The sequence below is a fragment of the Bison bison genome, unplaced genomic scaffold (assembly GCF_000754665.1).
Source record: "Bison bison bison isolate TAMUID 2011002044 unplaced genomic scaffold, Bison_UMD1.0 scf7180017864136, whole genome shotgun sequence".
In the NCBI taxonomy this organism is placed as follows: Eukaryota; Metazoa; Chordata; class Mammalia; order Artiodactyla; family Bovidae; genus Bison; species Bison bison.
Genome location: NW_011494708.1, coordinates 5,494,664 through 5,502,805, shown reverse-complemented (window position 1 = coordinate 5,502,805; position 8,142 = coordinate 5,494,664).

Genomic DNA, 8,142 nt, shown 5'->3' with positions numbered 1-8,142 from the left:
GAGATCTCTAGTCTTTCCCATTCCGTTGTTTTCCTCTATTTCTTTGCATTGATCCCTGAGGAAGGCTTTCTTATCTCTTCTTGCTATTCTTTGGAACTCTGCATTCAGATGCTTATATCTTTCCTTTTCTCCTTTGCTGGGAGGAGCAACCCCACCTTCATCTTTGAAGGCTCTTTATTTCCTCTTTGCTTTCTGCCATCAAAGTGGTATCATCTTCATATCTGAGGTTGTTGATATTTCTCCCAACAAACTTGATTCCAGCTTGTGAGTCATCTAGCCTGGCTTTTCACATGATGTACTCTGCATAGAAGTTCAGTAATCAGGGTGACAATATACAGCCATGACAAGCTGTCCCATCTTTGACTCAGTCCGTTTTTCCAGATCTGGTTCTAACTGTTGCTTCTTGACCTGCATATAGGTTTCTTAGGAGGCAAGTGAGGTGGTCTGGTACTCCTATCTCTTTAAGAATTTTCCACAGTTTGTTGTGATCCACACAAAGACTTTAGTGTAGTCAATGGAGCAGATTTTTTTTTTTTTAATTTCCTTGCTTTTTCTATAATCTAATGAATATTAATAATTTGATTTTTGGTTCCTCTGCCTTTTCTGAATTCAGCTTGTACATCTGGAAGTTCTCGATTTATGTACTCTTACCTTTCTAGTATTCATTACAGGTTCAGAAACATTAGTTTGCCTTATTTTGTTAATTATAATATAGTTAAAATACTACTGGTGAATTGCAACAATGAGTCAGGGCTTGTACTGGTTTCCTATTTCATTTATTAATTTATATTAAAGCTACCTTCAATTTTCAAAATGCCCAGATTTCACAATGCTAGGAAAGTTATTCTGATATATGGTTTATATATGTAGTTATTTTCTAAATTTACCACTTAACATTTCTCTTTGCCTTTTTCTAATTAAATGAAATGTTAAAGTGTTCTAAGATAAGGTTGGTATATATGATCTCTATTTAGAGATTTAGCATTAAAATGGTACAAATGAACATATGGAAAATTAAATACACTTTTTGGAAATCTAAATTAAAGAATGCATAAACATTAAAATTACACTATACTAATTATCTTATAGATATCTTTCTATTATATTTAGTACATTAGACTCTTCAACTAATGTTTTTTTTAGATTAAAACCATAGTCCTTTTTTTTTTTCTTGCATATTCACTAAAGTTAAAAAGGCTAATGTCATGTGACATATTTATGTACTTCTCTGTCCATATAAGTTGGGCACACATGCACACATACACACACACACACCTGTATTAGAAAGTGCATGCATGCTCACTCATGTCAGATCCTTTGAGACCCTATGGACTGTAGTCTAGCAGGATCCTCCTCCATGGGATTCTCCTAGCAACAATACTGGACTGGCATGGCATTTCCTCCTCCAAGTAATCTTTCCGACCCAGGGATTGAACTGGTGTCTCCTGCATTGCAGGCAGATTTTTTACCACTGGGCCACCAGGGAATCTCTTGTGTCAGAAGATGCTACTTACAAAAAGATTTTTTCCTTTTTTAATCAATTCAGTTCAGTTTCACAGTCGCATCTGTACTTTTGTGCACCCATTGACTTCAGCACACCAGATTTCCTTGTGCATCATTAACTCCCAGAGAATGCTTCAACTCATGTCTATCAAGTCAGTGATGCCATCCAACCATCTCATCCTCTGTCCTCCCCTTCTCCTCCTCCCTTCAATCTTTCCCAGCTTCAAGGTCTTTCCAATCAGTCAGTTCTTTGCATCAGGTGGCCAAAGTATTGGAGCTTCAGCTTCAGCATCAGTCCTTCCAATGAATATTCAGGACTGATTTCCTTTAAGATGGACCGGTTTGATTTGCTGTCTAAGGGACTCTCAAAAGTCTTCTCCACTATCACAGTTCTAAAGCATCAACTCTTCAGCGCTCAGTTTTCTTTATGGTCCAATCCTCACATCCATATATGACTACTGGAAAAACTATAGCTTTGATTAGACTTTGTTGGCAAAGTAAGGTCTCTGCTTTTTTAATACGCTGTCTAGGTTGCTCATAACTTTCCTTCCAAAGAGCAAGCGTCTTTTAATTTTACAGCTGCAGTAACCATAGGCAGTGATTTTGGAGCTCCAAAAATAAAGTCTCTCACTGTTTTCATTGTTTCCCCATCTATTTACCATGAAGTGATGGGACCAGATGCCATGATCTTAGCCTTCTGAATGTTCAGTTTTAAGCCAACTTTTTCACTCTCCTCTTTCACTTTTAAGAGGTTCTTTAGTTCTTCTTCATTTTCTGCCATAAGGGTGGTGTCACCTGCGTATCTGAGGTTACTGATATTTCACCCAGCAATCTTGATTCCAGCTTGTGCTTCATCCAGATTGGCATTTTGTATAATGGATTCTGCATATAAGTTAAATAAGCAAGATGACAATATACAGCCTTGACATATTCCTTTCCCAATTTGGAACCAGTCTGTTGTTCCATGTCCTCTAACTGTTGCTTCTTGACCTGGATACAGATTTCTCAGGAGGCAGATAAGATAGTCTGGTATTCTCATCTCTTTCAGAATTTTCCACAGTTTGTGGTGATCCACACAGCCAAAGGTTTGGCACAATCAATGAAGCAGAATAAGATGTTTTTTTGGAACTCTCTTGCTTTTTCGATGATCCAACTGATGTTGGCAATTTGATCTCTGATTACTCTGGCTTTTATAAATCCAGCTTGAACATCTGGAAGTTCACAGTTCACATACTGTTGAAGCCTGATGGCTTGGAGAATTTTGAGCATTATTTTGCTAACATGTGAGATGAGTGCAATTGTGTGGTAGTTTGAGCATTTTTTGGCATTGCCTTTCTTTGTGTTTGAAATGAAAACTGACCTTTTCCAGTCCTGTGGCCACTGCTGAGTTTTCCAAATGTGCTTGCATATTGAGTGCAGCACTTTCACAGCATCATCTTTTAGGACTTGAAATAGCTCAACAGGAATTCCATCACCTACACTAGCTTTTTTTGTAGTGATTCTTCCTGAGGCCCACTTGACTTCACATTCCAGGAAGTCTGGTTCTCCGTGACTGATCACACCATTTTGGTTATCTGAGTCATGAAGATCTTTCCTGTACAGTTCTGTGTATTCTTGCCACCTCTTCTCTATATCTTCTGTTTCTGCTGGTTCATAGCATTTCTGTCCTTTATTGTGCCCATCTTTGCATGAAATGTTCCCTTGGTATCTCTAATTTTCTTGAAGATATCTCTAGTCTTTCCCATTCTATTGTTTTCCTCTATTTCTTTGCCTTGAACATTGAGGAAGGCTTTCTTACTCTCCTTGATATTCTTTGGAACTCTGAGAGAAAGTCACAATTGTTGACCATCAAGTTTAAGCTCACCTATCCTGAAACAGACATCCTGGAATGTGAAGTAAAGTGGGCCTTAGTATCACTGCGAACAAAGCTAGTGGAGGTGATGGAATTCCAGTTGAGCTATTTCAAATCCTGAAAGATAATGCTGTGAAAGTGCTGCACTCAATATGCCAACAAATTTGGAAAACTCAGCATTGGCCACAGGACTGGGAAAGGTCAGTTTTCATTCCAATCCCAAAGAAAGGCAATGCCAAAGAATGCTCAAACTACCGCACAATTGCACTCGTCTCACATGCTAGCAAAATAATGCTCAAAATTCTCCAAGCCAGGCTTCAGAAATATGTGAACTGTGAATTTCCTGATGTTCAAGCTGGTTTTAGAAAAGGCAGAGGAACCAGAGATCAAATTGCCAACATCTGCTGGACCATGGAAAAAGCAAGAGAGTTCCAGAAAAACATCTATTTACTGCTTTATTGACTATGCCAAAGCCTTTGACTGTGTGGATCACAATAAACTGTGGAAAATTCTGAAAGAGATGGGAATATCAGACCACCTGATCTGCCTCTTGAGAAATTTGTATGCAGTTCAGGAAGCAACAGTTAGAACTGGACATGGAACAACAGACTGGTTCCAAATAGGAAAAGGAGTACGTCAAGGCTGTATATTGTCACCCTGCTTATCTAACTTATATGCAGAGTACATCATAAGAAACGCTGGACTGGAAGAAACACAAGCTGAATCAAGATTGCCGGGAGAAATATCAATAACCTCAGATATGCAGATGACACCACCCTCGTGGCAGAAAGTGAAGAGGAACTCAAAAGCCTCTTGATGAAAGTGAAAGTGGAGAGTGAAAAAGTTGGCTTAAAGCTCAACATTCAGAAAACTAAGATCATGGCATCTGGTCCCATCGCTTCATGGCAAATAGATGGGAAAACAGTGTAAACAGTGTCAGACTTTATTTTTGGGGGCTCCAAAATCACTGCAGATGGTGACTTCAGCCATGAAATAAAAAGACGCTTACTTCTTGGAAGGAAAGTTATGACCAACCTAGATAGCATATTCAAAAGCAGAGACATTACTTTGCCAACAAAGGTCCATCTAGTCAAGGCTATGGTTTTTCCTGTGGTCATGTATGGATGTGAGAGTTGGACTGTGAAGAAGGCTGAGCGCTGAAGAATTGATGCTTTTGAACTGTGGTGTTGGAGAAGACTCTTGAGAGTCCCTTGGACTGCAAGGAGATCCACCCAGTCCATTCTGAAGGAGATCAGCCCTGGGATTTCTTTGGAAGGAATGATGCTAAGGCTGAAACTCCAGTACTTTGGCCACCTCATGTGAAGAGTTGACTCATTGGAGAAGATTCTGATGCTGGGGAGGATTGGGGGCAGGAGGAGAAGGGGACGACAGAGGATGAGATGGCTGGATGGCATCACTGACTCGATGGACGTGAATGTGGGTGAACTCCGGGAGTTGGTAATGGACAGGGAGGCCTGGCGTGCTACAATTCATGGGGTCACAAAGAGTCGGACACGACTGAGTGACTGAACTGAACTGATCCTGAACCAGTTACCAATCAAGTTGAAATGGACATTCTACCGTCTTTGCAGTGTTGACCGTGGATTATGATTTTAGTTATCCAGGATGAGTGTTTTTAAATGTAGTAATAATTAAGCAACATCATTTCCAACAGAGACATAGGGCCCAATAGCTCTTGCTGAAATTCTCTAGCACAGAAGCTTGTCAGGTATATACAAATTGATGATTGAAAATTCATCTATGAACCTTGCTAAGTTTTTCAATAAAAATATGAAGTAACTTAAAGTTGTAGAAGTAGTTATTCATGTGCTAGTTTTATTGTGTGGTAAATATCCCAAAGCCTCAAAAGTATTTCATTAAGTTAAAGTTTAGGTTGGATTTAGCAATATATCTCTAAATCAGACATTTCCAAAGTCACAAAAATAATCTATTTATCTCAGAGTAGATAATATACTCTCCTTATTTTTGCTTTAGAGAAAAAATAGGAAAACATGTTTCAGAGGGGTAAGACTTGGAATTGAGTTTGGAAAGTGTTCACATATAGTGTATGCCTATACTGTACGTGCATTTTTTCTTAGAAAAATGGCAGAAATATAGAGTTTTTCTGTAAATATCTGATATTAGAAAATAAGATATCTATAGTATAATTTTATGTGTCTTGATTAAAACAAAACAACAAAGGGCAATTTAATAAACTAGCACCATGAACTTGGTATACAACATTATAAATGAAGGGATAAATACAAACATGCATAATCAGTAAACATTCAGAAAATTATCTTTCAAAAATCACCTGTATTATAGTTAGTTAGATGCTTGGATTTTTGCATGGATCACAAAGTCACTGAAAAAGATTTTCTGGCCCAGTAAATTTATGTAACAGATGAAGAAATCAATTACCATAAAGTTTAAGAGAATTGTTTATTTTTGCTCTATGAATTAAGTGCTAAACTTGAGTTAAATGCTTAAGTTCATCTTCTTTTCTCTGTATATGAATCTACTTTTCAATTTATTACTCATGAATACATGTTTAGAAGACTGACACTCAAAACAGATGATAAAAATGTATGGTTAATTATGAAACTTGAAAATATCTTAGGCACAGTTAGCTGCAATATATTCTATAGAAGACAAATAATAAAAACAGCCCTTCCTAACCACACAGCAATACAACAAGAAATGATAAGAAAATAAAAACAACCTTTTCATTCGGGGAAAAACATGCTACTAAACAACTCATGAATCAAAGGAGAGTTGAAGGCTTTTAAAATGATAATTACAGTAGTAGTTAAAATGTAATAAAATAAATAAATTACATATTTTCCTAAAAAGAACTAAGATGATTTAAACAAAAAGAAGCTAAAGGACAATAAGTGAAGAAAAATTACACGTTAATGTTAGGAAATAAAACAGCAAATATTTTTTCAGAAACTATTTTTGAAAAATCAATAAATCAGAAGACTAATCTTAACAAAATAAAAAATTCAGATATACACATTTAGAGATAATGAATAGTAATGTTGAAACAGAAAAACTCAACTGCTTTAAAGATGCTTTTATTTTATCCTTACATATAAATTTGGAAAAGTAGATGAAGTAGATAATTTTCTAGAAAATTATAATTTAGCAAAATTAATTAGAATAGAGTCTAACTAATCAAATGCCATAAAGGAATAAACAGAAGTTATGGAAATCAACAGAAAAAATAAAAGTAAACATAAACTTAAAACAATAGTTCTCATGAAACTGAAACTGTTATACAATATAAAAAGATACAATTCTAACTTTGTCTTATGAAATTAGTATAACTTTAATATTGATGCCTAATAAAGGTTGCTAACAAAAGCAAAAAAATCTATGGACCATTCTTACTATTGAGAATCAATGCAAAATCTTACTTAAAAATTTAACAAGTAGAATCCAAAGAATCTAAAAATTTTTAATCCAAAAATTTAAAATATGTGCCATATACACGTGAAGTGTATTCCTGGAATGCAAAGGTAGTTAGATAATAGAAACTCTAATAATATCACGTAATTATATGAATAGAAGTAAAGAGAAAAATAACACTTTTTCATTTTAATAGGCATTAAGAAGATATGTCACAATGTCAATGCCTTATCATGTTTAAAATACTCAGTGAAACAGAACTTGATGAGTACCTTCTAAACCTGATCCTGTATATGTGATCATTTTAATATATTGAATGCTGGCTGTCATTTGGGTTAAATGATATACTTTGATCTTACAGCCAATATTTTAGTTTATTAGAGAAATGAGACTTTTTCATAAGGTAAAAAAATAAGACAATTAATCCATCTCTCTACACTACTGTTTAACAATGTAATGAGAGTATTAGCCATTGCAATTAGACAAGATCAAGCCCTCAGAGCATAAAAACTGAAAGTGAAAAATGAAATAACTCTAAACTTAATATGATTAAATTTCTGGGAACCCAAAACAGTCAATATGAAAACTGTAATGTTTAATAAAATCACAATTTAATAAATAAATCTACAAAAATTATAGGTCTCATACAAATTAACATTCACAGAAAATATAAAGTAAGTGGAAACAGTCTAAGAAAGATTTTGGATTAAAAAGACAACTTCAGCTATGGAATTGAAGAAGAGCTGGAGAGGGCAACATAAGATTCAAAGTGAACAACTGAGAAGCTACTCTGAGGATCCAATGGGCAAATGCTAGTGTCAGATGGATTAGGGAGAAGTGTTGAGTAGATCCAGATATATTTGAAAATCAGGGCTGGCAGAATTCCCTATTGTATCTCCGGTGTTAGAGACAAAAATCAATTTGCTTAAGCAAACCAGCAACAGCTTATTTTGTGTCTCTTTGGGTTTGCAATATTTTTTTTTTTTAAGAGAAACATGCAGATTAGAGAATGTAATGTCTCATCAGTTGGGAGCAGGAGAAGAAATGGCCATCTGTCTCATAGCAAAAATATATTGTTCAGCTTCCTATTGCAGCTTTAACAAATTACAACAAACTCAGTAGCTTAAAAATCACAAATATATTATCTTATAATTTTGGAGGTCAGACATCTGAAATGAGTCTCCCTGGACCCAAATCAATGTGTCAGTCAGCAGAGCAGCATTTCTTCTAGAGAGTCTTCTGGAAAATCTGTCTTTGCCTTTTCAAACTTCTAAAGGCTGCCAGCATTTCTTAGGTAGTGGCAACTTCAAAGCTAGCAATGGCTGGTTGAGTCTTTTTCACATTGTGTTATTCTGATTCTGCTTCAATTTTCTTTT